An 18886-nucleotide genomic window follows, 5' to 3' on the forward strand; every position below is an offset into this window, starting at 1 on the left:
AGACACTCTTAAATCTGCAAGGCTCAGCACAGTGCCTGACGCTTAGCAGGCACCTGACACAGATCTGTGAATCGACAACTAAACGAATGACCTATTCATCTGTTCGCAGGCTTCTCTAGCATCCCTTCTCCATGTTAGGAAATGCCCCACGCTTCATGAGCTGGAGTCAGACGACTTCCAGCAGGAAAAACTTTTCTAGTTTATTTAAAGATCCCATCACTGATAATAGATGAAGCTAAGGACATCCACAGGAAGGGACAAGGGCTGGACTTGAGCCCCCATTAAAGACAAGTCTCCTGGGTGGTCCAAAGACACCAGGCCTCTTTTCTGTCTTAAGTAAAATCAATAATTTTTCCTAACTGCAAAAGTAATATCAGTTCAAACTAGAAAAATCAGAAAACACAGATAGGCTAAAACAAGAAAAATTTAATCTTAATAATACTTTCATATTCATTATTCCACACATAGAGTATTTCCACACATAGATGCATTTTTATCAAAATGGAATCATACCAAAAAAACAGTGTCCCTTTATGCTTAGCAATTTATGTTGATCATTTTTTCCAAACTATTACACGGTGTCTATAGAATTTGTTTCTTAATCTGGAAAAGAGCTTCATTTTTAATTAGTTTTTTTTAACATATACAGAATAAAAGTGAGACATGGTCAAAAATTCAAACACTAACAAAGAGTAATAAGTAAAATGAAAAGTAAAAGCCTTTCCCACTATCATGCCCACTCACAGCCCCAGGAGGCAACACTTAGAAGCCAGTTTTTAATCACTGCTGATGATTGTTTAACAATTGTAATCACACACTAATTTGAAAAGATATATATATATATATATATATATATATATATATATATATATATATGCTCCTGCATTCATTGCAGCATTGTTTATAATAGTCAAAATATGATATATACTTTATATCATATATTTGATATGGTATATGCACACACATAACCACTGGAATATTACACAGCAATGAAAAAGAATGAATTGTTGCCATTTGCAACAACATGGATAGACCCAGAGGGTATTATTCTAAGGGAAATAAGTCAGGCAGAGAAAAACAAATACTGTACAATTTCACTTACATGTGGAATGTAAAAAACAATATAAAACAAATGATCGACACAGAAACGGACTCAGATGTCAACACAGACAACAGACTGATGGTTGCCAGAGGGGAGAGGCGCGGGGGGCATGGGTGAGAAACACAAAGGTGAATAAGAGGTACAAACTCCCAGTTATAAAATAAGTAATGGGGGTGTAATGTACAGCACAGGGAATCTAGCCAAGAGTATCAGAACTTCGTACAATGACAGATGGTTGCTAGACTTGGGGATCACATTGCAAGGTATATAAACATGGAATCACTATGTTGTATACCTGAAACTAATATATGATATGTCAACCCCACTTTGATTTTTAAAACTTATAATGACAGTATATCACTCACCTGCTTAAACCCTTCTAACAGCTTCACACTCAGAGTGAATGCAAGCCCACCCTGCATGTGCCCTTTTGGAGGCTCCACACCCCACTGATAGATGAGACCTGTCCTCCACCACCTCATGCAGGCCCAGTTCTGCCTTCCACACACCTATCTCCAAGCGAGACTGCCTCGTAATCCCTCTGGATTTTGGTTTTTTGTGTTTTGAAGCACCTGTAACGAAGTTTTATTAGAAATGCTTGAATATCTTTTTGGCTGAAAATGTTGCAATGCAAAGTATACTATCGAATTTATCGGGGTTTTGATATGCAATTCCGTCAACTATATATTCTACATGATCTTAAAACTCTTTGCTACATTAACCAAGCAGATATGACTTAACAAATTGCCATCTTCCCCCAAACAACACAGAGTCAGCACTCTGACCCCCAGCTGTTATGGATCATCACGGCTTAACACAACCTTCCTTCTTTCTACCGCTGTCATTCTCCAGCTTGAGAGCTCCTCAGAACCTCTGGGAAGGCTCCTAAAACTGCAGGCCCCTGGGCCCACCCCTAGGGTCTCTGGTTCAGGTGGTCTCCGTGGGGCCAGGCCCAGTAATTTGCATTTCTCCCAAGTTCCCAGTTAGACACTGATATGGTGCAGGGACCCCATTCAGAGAACCACTCCAGTCTTCTTGGCTCATCTAGCTGCTACAGGCTCAAGCATCAACTGTCCCAGCGGTGACTGCCACTGTTTCACCGTCACGACCTTGCTCCTCTGTTCCGGGTCTCTGTCTACCCACTTCTCCCCGTCTGGCTCTCAGCACAAGGAGAGCTTGGCTTTCTGCCCCATTAGTTGGCGTTCTGCTCCACACCAGCTGGCAAAGGCTGAAAGGAAAGGCCAAGTCAGCCTCCCAGCAGGGCGAATTCCCTGTGATGGGCCCTTCAATCAGAAGGAAAGACTGTTCCCCTTTCAAAGCATAAGGTCTTCCCTTTTCACCACACGTTGGGTGTCTAGTAAGGACCTGCATCTACATGCAATCGGTGTCTTCACTAACTTTTTTCTAAAGCTCTGAGTTCTTCAGAATGAAATGCTCTTTTTTATCCCAAAATATAGGGTTGTTTTTTTTTTTCTTTCAGAACTTCCTTTTAATAGACACACACACATGTACACCAACAGGAAGCAACCGGGATTTAAAATAGAGGTTTGTGCAGAGTCCAAATGTAAACTATGGCTGTGTTTCTCTGTTTGGTCCGATGTCTTGCTTGGAGTTACCAGGTATCATCGAAGGGTTGCCTTGGGAATGATGGTCTAAGTTAGGGGACTCCGCACTTGACCTCCAATCAGACTGGGATAGTGCAATGTCCTCACTGAGGGTGCTTTAAAATAGCGAAAGATAGCTCTGAAGCTGGTCCCTGTTGAGGGACAGATTGCTCTTTGGTGATCTCCACGTTGCCTTTCTGCCCACTTCCTCCCACACCCACATTAGTCTCTTCCGACAGGGCAGTGTGTTGACAAGGCCACTCCCAGACTGGACAGTTAGGAGACCAGGATCTGATCTCAGTTCTATGGATGGCCAGTGAGTGTCCCTGGATCTCTTAACGTTAGCCCCAGGGACGATATTTTGTGTTGTGCATATACAGAAGCGGCCCTCAGAAACCTGCTTCAGCACAGTCTGTTGGTGAGGGTTCTGGGCCAAATGTGCTAATGAATATGCTTTTGATGTGACAGTACCTTGGTATTTGTGAACCGTTAGTGACGAGGGAGGAACTATTATTACCCAAGCACCGAACAGCCCCACCTGCCAGAGTGGGACCCGAGTGAATCAGGAGGGACCCTGACTAGGGTATGTCTCCCCAACCCCCATGGGACTGCTCTGACCCCCACACCTCCTGCCCCCAGGGCTCCCTCTCAGGGAAGGTGGAAGGAGAGAATGGACCCGAGTGGGCTTGGGACACAAGGGTTCCTTTCCCTTCCCCTCACCACCTTCCACAGTCTCTGCCTCACTTTCCCTAAACATAGATAGCACTTAATTTAATATATAGGTTGTTTAAGATTTATTCATTGAATTATAAATCTAAATCATACCTCTATAAAGTTGTTTAAAATGTTTTTTTAAGAAAGAACTGTGTGAATATAAAGATTGCACTTGCTGCTTCTGCAATTAGACTCTACATCAAAATTAAAGGAAGTTTTGGTCAGGACACCTTTGAGATCACACACACACATACACACACACACACACCCTGAACCTAATGCCCCTTAATAAAAGAAGCCAAGAGGCGATCATGAGACTCCTGAGGTCAGCAACCTCAGGCACCTGAGTCCTGGAGCTGCCACTTCAGCAACTGGAAAATGCTGTTCCTTTGCCTCCAGGAAGCCAGGACCCTCCCACATACCCGACAAGGAATGTGGCTCCCAAGCTTCAGGGTGCTCTTTGCATTTACTGTCTGATTGGACCGCAAAAGAGCAAAGCAGCACGCACAAAGAAGCAGCCCCTGGAACCCCTTCCCAGCCTGGCGGGTTCCTCTGCGCGGCGACCCCCAGTTAGCCACGCAACAGCGTATCTCTGCAGCGTTTCCTGCATCCATCACATCTGAAGACTTCTATGGTTCAGCTATTTAATTCTCCCTACACCGAAATGAGGTAGAATAGGCGTCAACTTGGCATCCTTTTCTTCTGAACTTCAAAAAGAAAACCTCCACATGACTGTTTTTAAAATGCAGGTGCCTTATACCTGCAAGACCTTAAAAACATCTGAGTTTCTTTTCTTCCTGCTGCTCCATTTTGTCGGGTCAAATCAAGCACAGCCAATGGCACATCCTCTAAGGGTTGACTAGAGGGTGGGTGTGGGTGGATGGATTATCTGGTGATGTTAGCTTGAAAGAGCAATTTCTGACGAGCTCTCTGCCTCGTCAGAGCTCAGCTAACCCAGAGGCAGATGACTAATGCTGGAGGTGGGGGTGAGGGGTGGGAAGTAAGGGACCCAAACCAGGGAAAGATCAGATGCAGTGGGTTCATTTATTTTGACAAATCTTTTCTTTTTAATTATCTGTAATGAGACCATAGTACATGGTGCCACGTGTATGATATATTTTGAAAAGGTAATGACATCTGGGTAATAGGCAGCGTAACTCAGCTCCAAGTATTAAATCTCTGCCTAGGAGTAAGGCAAAGTCACACTTGTGTGTGTGTGTGTGTGTGTGTGTGTGTGTGTGTGTGTGTGTGAAAATTATAGGGCCGGTACATTAGCAGGGGCAAAAATTAGCCAGGTTCTGCTACTACAACGAGATTTAGAACGTCCAAGTACAGTGACTACATTTTTCTGCCGAGATCTTTACAGCTATTTAAAATTATGAACCTATAATATGCAAATGCACGGGGCTAAGAAATACATGTTCTTGGCAGAGACTGAAGATGTTATAACGTGTGCTGTGAATGGCGCCGCATACGTGTATAAAATCAGCGTGCACATACTAACTGGTCGATTATCCCCTCTAAAACCACACATAAATTCTCCTGAAAGGAATTGGAATTTCACACACATCCGAAGAACGAACAGACTCTTAATGTGCTGTGTGTGTATGAAGGATGCCATATAAAAAACCCAACAATAACAGAACGGGCCACTAGGCTGAGAGAGCTTTCTGATTCTCGAGCGTGACCACAAAGGGACTGGGGCTATAGTTTCCTCTTGAACAGGAAAATTATAATATTAGTAGTAGTCAATAATATTGAGTGCTGGGCTCTGTGACAGCCACTGTGCTGGGTGCTTTCCACCCGTGATCCCATTTCAGGAGGGAAAGAGAGAGAAAGGGGATGTGTGTGTATGTGTTCTATCCAAATGCGTTAACTCTCTGGCCAATGGCTACTTTCCCAGGGCATGCAGTAGGTGCTGTGGTGAAAATGTTAGTTCGTCCACGAGGCAGGCAGGGAGGGGAACGAGGTCACCCAGGAACCTGGTGGCTGCGGTAGAGTCCTGGTACAAACATGTATCTTTTTGTGGTAAGACTACCTCAGACCTGCAGCTCAGACCTAGGTAATAGACATTCCTGAATAAAGAGCACAGAAATAAGGAACTGCAGTCCAGAATCTGCGAAGAAGTAACGAAATTCCGAAAATAGAATGTTGCTGAGTCAGGTCTGTACAAATGCAGGGTCTTGAAAATTGTAAGGAAAGAAAAGAAAAGCCTTTAGTTAAACAATGGCTTTTAATGACTTCTGCAAATAGGTGATGCTCAGCAAGGTGGCTCAATCTGGTGCATCAGAATCTGTCAGGAGGAATTTCTGGCAAAACAACAGAGACAGAACATAGTGTGATTTCGTTTTCTATAATGTAAGCAGAAATATTATTTTATCAAATAATTCACTTCTACAACCTTTCGCTCTACCCTCACCCCCCTCACAAAGCAGTTTAGGAGAAAACACCCAGGGCTCCAGGTAGACAAAAGCATGCACATGCTCACGTATTTTCCAATAGCTGCCAAGGAGAGCGACTGGAATTTTGCCCTCTGCTCTCTCATCTGTACCACCCATCTTGTAAGCACAATTTCTGAGCTCCTGGAAGCTAGGTGAAATCTAAGTGAGCAGATGATTTGCAAAATGGGCACAAGCACATGTAACAACCAAGCTAAACCAGAAATAGGAGGCATTTTCCTTGCCCTCGGGGTACATTCTATACTCTGCAAGAAGCCTGAGATGGATATAACCTCATCAGGTGAAATTCGAATCTACTAATATGTCATTTAGGCACAGATTCCCAGAGGCTACAGACAGAAAAATAACAGGTGGGCTTTCCTCTTCAGGTGGCTTGTATTTGTTTTCAAGGTAGTACCTGAACAGAGAAACTCTGAGATTACAAGGATGGATATAAATCCACTTATGCAAACGTAGGCCTTGGAATATGGTCCTGGGATCTGTTCAGCCCATCTCCCAGCCTAACCATACACAGGACTCACTAACCCACAAAAGCTTTGCTCTGTTCCTGCCCATTCACCACCCCTGACCACTCAGATGACTTGACCCACACCACACAGAGAGTGAGTATGGTTAAAGAGGAATTTTCATCCTTGACCAAGACCCATGAGGTCATTGGCAAGTCATGTGGCTCTCACAGAAGTTGAAATATAGAACCATCCAGAAGGGGATTTGGGGGGAGGATGAAGAAGGTAAAGGGGGTCAAATATATGGGGATGGAAGGAGACGAGACAAAATAGAGCAGGCAGATGTTGTATTATAAAGTCGTACACCTGAAGTTTGTATGTTATTAACCGAAGTTATCCCAGTACACTTAATTTTTTAAAAAGAACCATCCATCGACAGAATTATAAAACAAAAATAAATGCACACCTCTGGGATATCCGAACACCTGGTTTTGGTGCCGTGATACTCCTTTGGGCTGGCGGCTGCATTTTTACAACAGTGCTTTCAGTGGCTCCAAGAGCAATTTCCTAAAATGCCATAGGACAGAGGGGAGGCAATGACTAAAAATCACCCCAGTTTGGTTCTGGACTGAAGTGCATAGTTTTCATCAGAGGTATCAAGTGGTTTATCACTTTCTAAATGCTCATTGTTTAATGCTAAAATTGACATAGTGGCATTCTCTGGGGCATACCAGAACTGAGCTGAGCCAGGCGAACCAAGCAGAAGTGAACTGGATAGAGGGGATCAACAGCCTGAGAGCTAAGATTTGCTGCAATTAATTCTCCAATCAATTCCCCCTGACCTAGCGTGTTCCCTCTTGCCTCCCGCGCATGCCTCTCTGCTCGGGGGCCACAGCTTCCTGAGCATGGCCCAGAGTGGCCGTTGGTCCCACCACCACTCCTTTGCAAGGCGAGTCCTCCCTCCCTGAACAACCTCCAGAAACCTTGGTGTCAAGTTAGGAGCAGTGGAGAGACGGTGGGCTCTGCAATCTGGGCTCTGCCGCCTCCTGGCAGCCGTGTCACCTTAAGCAAGTTAACCTAAAGACTCCAAGCTCGGTTCTTCATCTGTTAAATGGGAATAAAAACCTCTAATTGAAAGCTGCTGTGAGAATCAGTGGCTGCTTCACACTGAGCAGGGCCTGCCAGGTCGCAGTTACTGAGCTGAGGTCAGTTCTCCTACCATGCTCCCTTCCTGAGGTTTGTCTGAAGTCTCACATCGTGCTGACTCCAGGCACGCAACCCCCCTTTTCTTTAAAGTCTTGCAGCCTTTACGAGCTATACTGTATCAGTTAGGCCTTCAGTGTAAGCCTGGTGTATGTCTTATAAACATCCTCATCTTCCTAACCAGATCTTCAGGTCCCTGAGGTCAAGGCCACGTCCTAGGCTTGCTCTGATCTCCTGCAGCACTTAGCTCAGGGCTGAAAACACAGTGGGAGCCCCCGTGCACCTTCTCCCCTGTGGGCTCCCCGCTCCCCTCCTTGTGCACACACGGAAGCAGCACACATTCCTTGTGACAGGTAGTTTCTAGGCTCCAGCTGCAACTCTTCAGCAACTGTAGTGTTGCCTTGAAGCCTGCTGAGGAAGGTCCACACTCAGCCTGTGGGGATGCTTCGGGACAGCATTCTGAACCTCCAAGAGGGCTGGCTGCCAGGGCTGGGGCCAGCATCCTTGGGAAGGTGCCGTCGCTCGATTCAGGAGGGGAACGTGGAGATGTACACACAGGGGCAGCCCAGGAATCTCCAGTTCAGGCAGCTCAAGGGCACTTCCTTCAACACCGTGGGGTCGAATTCTCCCCACAGCCCACAGGCCCTCTGTCCACAGGCCTGCAGTGCCATCACTGCCATGTGCTAAGAAGAGATTGGCCTGAGAGCAAGCCTTGTTTTCCAAACAAAAGTCAGCCACATCTCTCTGGAAAAAGAGGACTTTCAAGGCCCTCAAGGTCAACAGAAACACACCAAGGACATGCAGAATCTGCCTGACTGACTGGGGATCCCGGGCCCTGCCCTTTGGAGGGCCCTGCAGATAGGAAATGACTGAGAGAGGGAGCCGGGAGGGACCAAGGCAAGATGTGGTCAAGGAAGCTTGCTATACACATATGCTGTCAGACTAGAGCCCCCTCCCTGACCCCCTGCACCCCACCTCCAAGTCAAAGGCCCCAACCCTCCCTCTGTGGCATTTATGTTCCTTCATTAAGGCTGCCGCCAATGCTACTGTAACTGTTCTCCTCTCCTACGGTCACCTTCCACCCACCCCCACCCCATGCCCAGAATGTGAGCACCATCCCACCCGCCCTTTCTTCTCCACCCCCACCCCCACCGCCTAGCCCAGCACATAGCAGCAACTCAAGAAACACTGGTTTCATAAATGAACGTCGACTATATGACTCATTTTCCAGGAAGCCCAATGCAAAAGTTGTTTATTCTACTCTTAATCCTTAAACAATTTAGCAATTTTACTCTTTGAAGCATCTTGCAATCAATAAATCAGCAAGCTTAGAATGCTCTCAATTTGCCTGTATGCAGAAAACTCAAGGATCACTTTCACAAAAAATTGCTGGGTAAAAAACAAGGGTATTATACAAGCAAAAGACTGGAAACGATCAGAAGCCCCTCTCAGAGGGACTGCCTAGATAAACCGAGGTGCCGCCATGCAGTGGAACCCAGGTGGCCAGGACAAACAAGTGAACAGAAATGATACTCTTTACTGCCAGATGGTCAGACACCTCCAAGATATCTCATCTGGAAGAAAATGTAAAGAGAAATGTAATACGTCTGATATGCTTCCATTGGGGTAAAAACCATGGACCATACACATGTATGTGCATGCACACATATACCTATGTTCCTGCACATGCACCAAATATGTTAAAACCGAAGGAACCAGGAACAGAAGTTGCCTCGGGGCAAGGGGGCTAAGAGATAGGGTGAGAGAAAGATGTTTCACTGTGAATACCCTTTTGTACCTTTTGAATTTTAAACCATGTAAGTATTGACCTATTCAGAAAAAAATTAAATTAAAAATTCAAAGCAAACATTGTGTGGAAAAGTAATAAAAATCTAGTTTCAGAAAACATAAAAAAGAAATCCTCATTTTTAAATGGTTCGAGGCAGTCTGGCTGAGTCGTCTGTTAACCATGGAGAAGACAGAACCCGGGCAGGCACACTGCGTGGCAGAAAGGACACCGTAGCAGCACCGTGGGCTCTGGCTTCGGCTCCTCGGCTGCCGTCCTGGGGCGCCTTAGAGCATGGCGGGGCCTCTCTGACCCTCTGTTTCCTCATTCTCCAATGGAAGTGTCTGGCCCAGACTCACAGCCCCTTGGCCCTTTCCTGTATGGAGGTGGCAGTCCTCAGGTGGACGCAGCTAGTTACTTCGTGACAATCTAATTAAAAACGAAGAGACAGTCCTTGGAAAAGAGATAGTTTCCACCTCCCTCCAGAAATCTACAGCAAGGAGAGAAAAGCCTCAAATCTCTCCTCACCAGAGTGCAATAAAACCAGAGCCTCTGACTTCAGGAGCTTAAAATACATTCACGGACGCACCCTTCCCTCCAAACACACCTGCTGCTTTTTCCCTCCCTCTTCCCACATCCTCTCTGGACAGGCCAAGTGCCCATTTATGACAGAGCTGGAATATTTCCTTTTTTGTTCTAATATTTCCTGAGGGCCCCTCCCCTCTATTAAGGCTGTCATTCACAGCCATCTGGGATAGCCGAGGAACAAGAGGAAGCTCCAGGATTTAAAAACAATGAAAACATGTCACTTTTTAAAAATAATAGTTAATGCCTACCCCCCTCGTCCCCCAAACATACTTTTTGATAAAGGCAACGCGATGGTGGTGACTGGGTGTTGTCCATCCTTACACAGGCTTGCACGTCTCTCTAAGGTGTCCCGACAGAAGTAAAGAGAAGCTTTCACGCAGGGGCCCAGCAGTCCTCGCTGTTGCCCAAACTTTCTCTCCGCTCTCTTCAAACTTAGCAAAGCGGCTATATTTGCTTTCCATGTCTTTAACTCAGGAATCAGAGAACACCAGAGCCAGAATAGCTCTTAGAAATAACCCAGCCTCACCTTGCAGGTGGGGAAACTGAGGCCCATAAAAGTGGCGTGACTTTCTCAGAAATACAAAATTCATCTATCACTGGGCCAGGACAAAAGTTAGGTCCCTATGACCCTTTTCTTCTTCCCCAATTTGCTTGATTTTGAATTGTCCCCTCCCAGAGGCCCAGCTGCCTTCCCACACCATGCAGAGCCCCCAAGCAGCGCCAGTCCATCACCCCCAGACTGGCCCTCCTGACCTGTGCCTCTGGCTCAGTGCAACTGTCCCAGGGGGGCTAACAAGCATTTGAAATGTGACTAATGTCACAGGTTGAAATGACAACATGTTGGATATACTGGGTTAAATAACCTATCTTACTAAAATTCATTTTACCTCTTTCTTTTTAGTTTTTTTTCATGCAGCTCCTAGAAAATTTTAAATTACACGGATGGCTCACATTACATTTTCACTAGGTGGCACTTCTCCAGGTCACAGCTGCTTACCTATTCAGTTTCTAATCATTCAGTTCAGCAACACTGACTTGTCCTGTGTCCCGTTCTCTGCATGGCCAGACACCGTCTGTGCTGAAGACCGCCCATGCCCGGCATTATGTAAACACGTGCCCCTGCGGGTGCCTTCCAGACTAGCTTCTGCAGCCACGGGGTGATTTTAGGAAGGCAGCAAAGGAGAGAAGCACGCTGGCACCCCTCGGGTGACAGTGATTCTACACACCTGTGAGCTGTGCTCTCCAACAGTCATCTTTCTTGTAGGCTGAGATTTTAGCCCCTGAAGTAGGTGTGGTGGTAGCTTGGGAAGGACGAAGAGAAAGAAAGACTTGGGTGTTTTTCAGCACTGGTCCTTGGAGTCCCCTTACCTCTCTCCTGGATTGGAAGAGAAACTCACAAAGCGCACAAATGATGGGGCTGCAGGGTGTGGACCCCTCGCCCCGTGTCAGGAGCTGTGCTGGGTGCTCGCTGTGTAATATCTCATCTCATCCTCACAACTGCGCCCGAAGCTGGCGCTCACCATTTTCTAGACGAGGAAACCGAAGCTTGGAGAGGCTGACTCCGTGCCCAAAGTGACCCCCCAAAGTGGCCACACCATAGGAATCAGCTCCCAAACTTGGGCTCCTCACCATCCCTTAACTTCTCGAGGCCTCAGTTTCCTGCTCTGCAGTCTGGGCAGGATAACTGCCTGAAGGCACGACGGGGCCCCAGGATCCCCAAGGAGCCATCCTCCCCTGGGACTAGGTTCTGGAATCCAGAGAAGCTACCAGTTTGAAGGGTCTCCATCCATTGCCATTCCCTGGCTGAGCTACATTCCCGCCTCCTGGGCTGGCAAACCCGTTCCCACTCTCTTAACTCCCATGCTCTGCGCAGTCCGCTCCTCCAGCTTGGGTGTCCTCTAGTCCTGCCTCAGGGCACTAAGTGCCTCTAGTCCAGGGGTGTGAAACTCATTTTCACCGGGGGCCACATCAGCCTGGCGGTTGCCTTTAAAGGGCCAACTGTAACTGTAGGACTGTAGAAATGTAACTACTCCTTAACTAGAGGCAAGGAGCTCGGTGCTGCTGCCGGGTAGAAACAAGGTAGAGGGCCGGATTCCGCCCGCGGGCCTTGTGTTTGCCCCCTGTGCCCTAGTCCCTACATCAAGACTCCTCCAAAACCCCATTAAACTATTAAACTACTGCCTTGCATGCTGCCCCTTCCCTGCTCTGCGTCCCAGAACGAGAGGATCTTCCGCCCCTTCCCCCCCAGAGCCCCACGGCCCCACCCCAGCCAAACGCACTCCCAAAAGAGACCTAAAGATCAGAAGGTTAAATCAGGGTCTCGCCTCCCGCAGGAAGGTTCTGTATTTCACTCATTCAGCAAAATATCTTCTGAGCACCGTACTGTGCACCAGGCATCCTTCTAAACCCAGGACACTGAAATGACAGTCACAAAGTCCCCGGCCTCCTAAAGGAGCTAAGGTTGTCCCCAAACAGTGATGTCCTAAAAAGTGATCCATACTTCTGGAGAGTCTCCTACTATTCTTATTTTTAGGTCAAGGAATAATTGGTTAATGGACCCTGGGTTTTTGTGGTTTTGTTTTTGGTAGTGAGTAAATAAAGTGTGACACATCACTTGAAGAAACACTATATAGCCATTAAAATACGTTTCTAAAGAACATTAAGGCACTGGTGAGCGTGATGGAACACTCAGTGAGGGGACAGCTTGCGACACCATGTACCAGTGAGGGAGAGAGGTGAGGAGTGAGGAGTATGATTCTGGGCACATCCTGATGTGCTGGGGGCGGAATGGGGCAGATGGGGCCTGTTTTCCTAATTCAAACTACAGAAGGTAAAGCTGGCTGAAATCTCGGCTGGTGAGGAGACACGGCAAATACATTTTCTTCCAAATATCAATGATTCATAGTAAGAACATCTCAGATCCCCAAAAGGAAAAACAAAACCTTTTTGTTTATTAGAAGATGGCACAGGTTTAAACAGTTTCAGAAAATAATGGCTAATCCTAATTATATTTTATGTGTGTGCACACGTGTATATGTGTGTGCGTACACCCATGTACATACGTGTTGGTGGTACAGAAAAAAAAAGGGACTGAAAGGAAATACACCAAAATTAGGATGTTGTAGCAGGCTTTTGTTTTAATTTTGTACCTTTCCATATTTTTCAAATTTTCTATCATGACTCTGATTGCTTTTACTATCAAAAAATAAGCAGTAAACTGAATGCTAATAGTTTTTTAATTTCCTCATGAATCTGTTTTTACAGGCACCATTTCAGTGGGGTTTGGAAATCAGCAGGGTGTGAAACACAAATGAAATTCCCCGTCCCTGCAGGGCTGAGTGTGCCCCGTGGCCCTGCGGAGAACCCCCCCGCATCCACGCTGGCAGCCAGCTGTCCACAGCTGTGCTGAGGAGGCTTCGAATGAATGGAGCTGGTGGAAAAACACAACATTCCTGACTCTCCAAGGATGGCATTATGCTTGGAACCCTTGCTCACCAAAGAAGTGAATAAACAGAGAGAGAGGGAGGAAAGAGGGGGGGGAGAAAGAGAGAGAGAGAGAGAGAGAAAGAGAGAGAGAGAGAGAGAGAGAGAGAGAAAGAGAGAGAGAGAGAGAGAGAGAGAGAGAGAGAAAGAGAGAGAGAGAGAGAGAGAAGGCCAAGCAGACTAGAGGAACTTCAGTCCTGGAGGTGGGGCAGCTGCCAGAGCTCCTAACTTCTAATACCACATCTGAAAGAAGACCCTCTAGCCTTGTTGAATCAGGGCTAACACTGCTGATCCACAGCTCTCCTGGGCTGTACCTCGAATGCCACCTTCCTTCCTGCCATTCATCGGAGTGTGCATGAACAAGCTTGATCCCTGCCTCTAGGCTGAAGAGATCCTGAGAACAGGGCCCCTGGCGGACTCATTTTCATACGTCCCTAGCACTCGTTGGCATATCCACTCACCAACTGTTTCCTCAGGCACTGCTGTGTGCCAGGCACCGTTCTGATGCTGAGGACATACTCATGGAGCTTACAGTCTAGCGGAAGACACACATAAAGAAGAGGACCAAGACTTTGTCCCAGATGGAGCTGGGTACTGTTCTACTTAAGACCCAGGTGACAAGGAGAAGCCACTCAGGGAAGAGCTGAGGGAAGGACCCTCCACATGAGGAGGACAGCCGAGGGGAAATACATGAGTTGGGTGTGTTCAAAAGACAACAGGACCCAGGAGGGTGGAGTACAGGGAGCGGAAGACGGTCAGAGAGGCGGGCAGGGGCCGGCCCCGGAGGTCCACACACAGGAGGGTAAGCAAAGGACCGGCCTATCTGCCTTACTAAAGGAAACTCACTCTGCCTGCTCCGTGGGGCTGGATTGTGCTGGGAGAGCCCACAGTGAGAGAAGAACATCACTGCCTGGTGAATTGATGGCTGGGAGCTCCCAGCATCTCTCGTTGTGTGGAGTGGCCAATCAGCGTGTCCCAGGGCTCTCAAAATGCCTGTGGAACCCCATCTCTTCTCATCTACACTCCGCTTCTACATCCTTGCCCTCCAGACACCCCCTTCATGGTGCCAAGGAGCATAGCCGATGGCAGTGAAGAAACAAACCTGACTGCTGTCCACCCGCCCACCTGTTCCCAGTCCTCCGCGTCCATTCCGCAAACATTTTCCATGCCCAGGCCTTGTGCTGGGTGGTGAAGATGTGCAAGTGAGCAACACGTAAGCCCTGCCCTCAAAAGCATGCAAAGCCTGAGCCGGGCTCACCAGGAGCTGCCCGATGCCCACCTCTCCATGTACGGCTACCCGCTTCTCTCCCTGGCAAAACCAGCTATGAGCTTCTGAAATGGTTCTGATTTGCGGATTAATTCACTCCAAGGAGCTAAACAGAGAGACAAGTTCAGTGTCTTTCCTGCTTCTTCTGCTCCCTTCCCTCACTCCTCCCTCCACCAGCCCAGGGAGAAGCTGTATCCAGTCTCAGGAATGAAGTTGTAACCGGTGGGGCTTGGGGTGTTATTTATTCAAAGACAAAGGAGGACTTTGGTGTTGGTCTGAACAGCGGGAGGGTAAGGGGGACTGGTGGGGACTGGACTGGGGTGGGGGTGGAGAAGGAGGGCAAGAGCATTGAGTGCATGCCTCAAACCCCCTGGAGCAGCACCGCACAGATGCCAGAGATGGACTCAGAGGAACCACATCCAACATTTCGCTTTCAGAATCTCCTTGTGCATAAAAATCATTGTTGTCATGATTCAGAAAAGCCAATTAGCCCCACTTTTGCAGGTTCTTAAGTTCTGCTCTGTGAGATTTCTGGGGTTCCCCTCATTTTGTGCTAATGGGGGAGTCAGTGCCTGAGAAAAGTCCACAGACTGGCTCAAGGAAGTCCTTGTACCCTAAATCCGCTGGAGCAGCTGAAGCTCCAGGAGCTGTGCAGGACCCTCCACACCTGTTACTCCAATAGCTGCAGTGCACTTGGGTGGCAGGTTTTTTCCAGTGGGGCACAGCCACCCTGAGTAGAAGTCAGCACCAAGGATGGTTCCAGACCCTTGAGTCTCTTCTTCCCAGGAAGGGAGGAGGGGTTATAAATAGCCTGGACTCCTCCAGCCCTCCACAGGCACAGATCCCACACCCCCGCCCAGCCTCAGCCAGCTGGTCCCTCCCAGCCCAAGTTCCCACAGCCTGGTATGAGAGGGAGGAAAACTGCTCACCCGCAGTGGGGCGTGGGGGGGGACAAAGTCCTTCAGGCCCCCATCCGAGTGACTGGCCTCCCATGAAGTCTGACTGTAAGCCCACCACACCTCTACACCCCTTTGAAACTGCAGTGCTGGAGAGGGGCGAGGCGTAATATTTTTAGGAGGCCTCTTATTCCCTGGCCAACCCAGAAACCCCAAGCTGCACTGAATGATGTTATAGAAACAATACTCTCCCCTCTCTCTGCCTCAGTTTCCCCGTCTGTAAGATGGACAAACAACGGAACTGTGAATCACTTAGGGATGCGTAGGAAATTAGCATGCAATGAAAGTGGAAGGTGCTGTCAAAATGCAACATTGTATACCTTCATGATACCAGATCTTGGTTTCTCCTATGGGAGTCCCTAGTTCAGCTATGGGGATGTTGATTCACATCTGTTCATGAAAGCAGAATTACACCCAGTGCCATTGCATTAGCCTTGAATTCTTGATACTGCATGCCCTCGAAAGCAGTAAAACTTACAAAATAGTCTCCCTTACAAGTCATTTCTGACTAACACAGATCGACACACACCACGCCCTGATCTATTTTTGTGTAACATGATTCCGCTGGACTTTACATGACATTACAGACCAAAGGACTGAGGAGAAAGAGTTCTCGCAACAGTCATTCTGTTTATTATTCAAATCTTTCTCTCCCATACACACTGGTAAGAAACAAGTGGATAAAATCTAAGTGGCCAACTCCCAGGTCTTTTTAATTAAGACACTTTGTTTACTCAATGAAATACAGCATAAAAAACATTTACTGAAAACCCACTCATTGATGTCTTAATAGCTGTGTCAAATACTCATAACAACATTTATCCCAGCACTCCCAGATAATTGCTCATCTTTCTCATTTGGTATCCACAACAGCACAGCATTTGTGTCCAAGTGTAATTGATCCAGAATTGGGCTCCCTTTCAAAAATATCTGTAAAACCTAATTACCAGGAAAACAGAGTTCTGGCATCCTACGGAAAGTGGGTGCTTCAGAGTGAGACAAGCTGCAAACTCATCTTGGCTAATCAAGCCACATTATGTTACAAAAGGAGCGTGAGGACTTTGGTGGGAGGAGGGAGCAGGAAAAGTTGGGACAGTGTCAGCCTGGGGTCTGCAGCGACAGTCCTGATTTCTTTAGCCAAGGGCAGAGGACTGGAAATATACCACATCTGCTGGCACGCATGGACATAGAAAGTACCAGATAATGAGCCCTCGGTGGGCTTGGGTGTGGGGGTGGCATTTCTGCCCGCAAGTCCTTCCAAGCCTAGCTGAGGGAGCTCCCTCCACCCTGGCCTAGGAGGCCGCCGCCCCTTCTGCCGCTCAGTCTCCCCAGGCCCCCAGCATTGTGACAGGTCAGTCTCCCTCCTTGGGCCTGGAGTTTGCTCACCTGTAAAATGAGCACTCCTAATATCTAGGGTCTCTTTCAGCTTCAAAATTCTGTGACCTTCTTTAAAGAAAGGATACAGCTTTGCTCAGGTACTTGTTGGGGAGCAGGACCAGCCAGAATGAAGGACTGAGTGTTTCCAGCTCTCCGGAGTTCTGTGCCGACTTGCAACAACTGGGTATCAGACCCACTTTGGAGAAAATGATTTCTTTCAGCCCAGGACGGACCTACCTGGGTGGTTTCTAACCTCCGCTGCCCTGGATTCGCCAACCCTGCCAAAGAGGAACGGGGCCAAACCACAGAACTCTGAACCTCTCTCTCAGAGCTGACCACAGCATGTCTTCCTCTTCTGGGGGTCTTCCCTTCCCGCGCTCCTCCCTCCTTCGGTCCCAGATGCCCCAGAAAACCCAGCCCGGGCCTTGTGAATAGTCTGGCGAAGCTCCGCCGGCAGGCAGCGCACACCACCGACTGACTAAGGGCTCCCCTCGGCCCTGGACCCTCGCCGCCTAGGCTTGGGAACCATCCTATGCTGCTGGTTTCAAAGGAAAGGAGAGTTGTTGCCGCTCGGCTTTCCTTTGGCTCCTCCTGGCCCTCTTCCTAACACAATCAGACAACCGGCCTAAATAACAAAGCGGCACAGCAGCTAGAGACAATTCGCTTTCAGAAGAGCGGGAGATGCTCGCACCCTGAGCAAAGACGCGCGCGGTTCCCAGGAACAGAGCCTGCACTGCCCCGGGCAGAGGACAGGTTGGCCTCGGCGTAACTTTCCCGAGGCGCAGAGGAACCGTGGGCGTGCACCCATTTCCCGCAACTGCTCAACTGGACAGCGGCAGGGCTCTCAGGGTCCCGCAAGGGCGCCACCTCGGGGAGGGACCGCCAGGAAGCCCTCGAGCCACGTCGAGAGATGCTGGATCCCAGACTTCCAGCCCCTTTTCTAATCTTCAAGATAAGACAATGTGAGGTGCGGATGCCAAAGTCGCTCTCCAAAATGCTCCCGCGCCTTCCGGACAGATGCGTAGTAAAACTTTTGGCAGAAACCACCTGTGGCTGCCGATAGGCCCGTCCTGCCCTCGCCCGGAGGCGCCGCGGAGCCCAGGGCCGCACGAGCCCGCAGAAGTTCCCTTCCAGCCCCGCGCGCCACTTCGCTCCGGGCCGCGGTGCCAGCCAGGAGGCGCGGCGCCCGCTCTCTGGCTCGCTCTCCGCTGGCTCTCCCCTCCTCCCTCCCTCCCTCCTCCCGCCTCCTCCCGTTGCATGGCTGCCGCACGGAGCCCCTGAATAGCCATCTCAGCCCCCCGCCTCCTGCCCGCCGCGCTGGGCGCCCCTGCCCCCGCCGGCGCCCCGGGGCGCACGGACCGCCGGCCTCGTAACAACAGCCCCCCGACATCGCTTTGCGGCGTTGTCGACGCACAGCTACCCTCCGGGAACCCCGCGACCCCACGACCCTCCACGGCAGCTAAGGTGCGACGGAGACCGCGACCCGCACAGCCGGTGCCCGAGCTCTGCGCGCGAAGCCAACTCACCTCTGCGCACCGCCAGACCCACCCGCGCGCCTCCCGCACTTGGCGCCGGGCCGCGGTCCTCGCGTCCACCTCTCCGCCGCTTCCGCGGTCGGTCCGTCCCGGTGCGCCCGAACAGCGCGGGCTGCGCGGCTGTCAGAGTCTCGTGGCCAGGCTGCGCCGGCGGGTGTGGAGCCGAGCGGCGGCGGGCGCGCGGGCAGCTCCTCCCTCCCGGCGCCGCGCCCCCGCCCTCCTGGCGCCCCGCCTCCCGCGCAGCGGCTGTCAGCCCCGCGCCTCGAGCGGGGCGTCCTCGCTGTCCGCGCCACCCGCTCGGGGGGCGCACTGGGCTAAAGGGCCCGGATGTCTACGGTCGCCTCTGCCTCGCGCCCGCCCCCTCCC

At 49.4% G+C, this 18886-nt stretch overlaps 1 protein-coding gene across 2 annotated transcripts in view; it reads right to left on the reverse strand.

Annotated features, from left to right (window-relative positions):
- ZBTB7C (zinc finger and BTB domain containing 7C) overlaps positions 1-18649 on the reverse strand; it is a 293509-nt gene extending 274860 nt beyond the window's left edge. For both annotated transcript variants that reach the window (XM_053912569.2, XM_053912570.2), the window contains exon 1: positions 18512-18649. The gene's annotated coding sequence lies outside the window, so the exon portion shown is untranslated. The remainder of the gene's footprint in view (positions 1-18511) is intronic.
- Positions 18650-18886: the final 237 nt, after the last annotated feature.

This window comes from Desmodus rotundus, chromosome 10 (genome assembly GCF_022682495.2).
Source record: "Desmodus rotundus isolate HL8 chromosome 10, HLdesRot8A.1, whole genome shotgun sequence".
Classification (NCBI taxonomy): domain Eukaryota; kingdom Metazoa; phylum Chordata; class Mammalia; order Chiroptera; family Phyllostomidae; genus Desmodus; species Desmodus rotundus.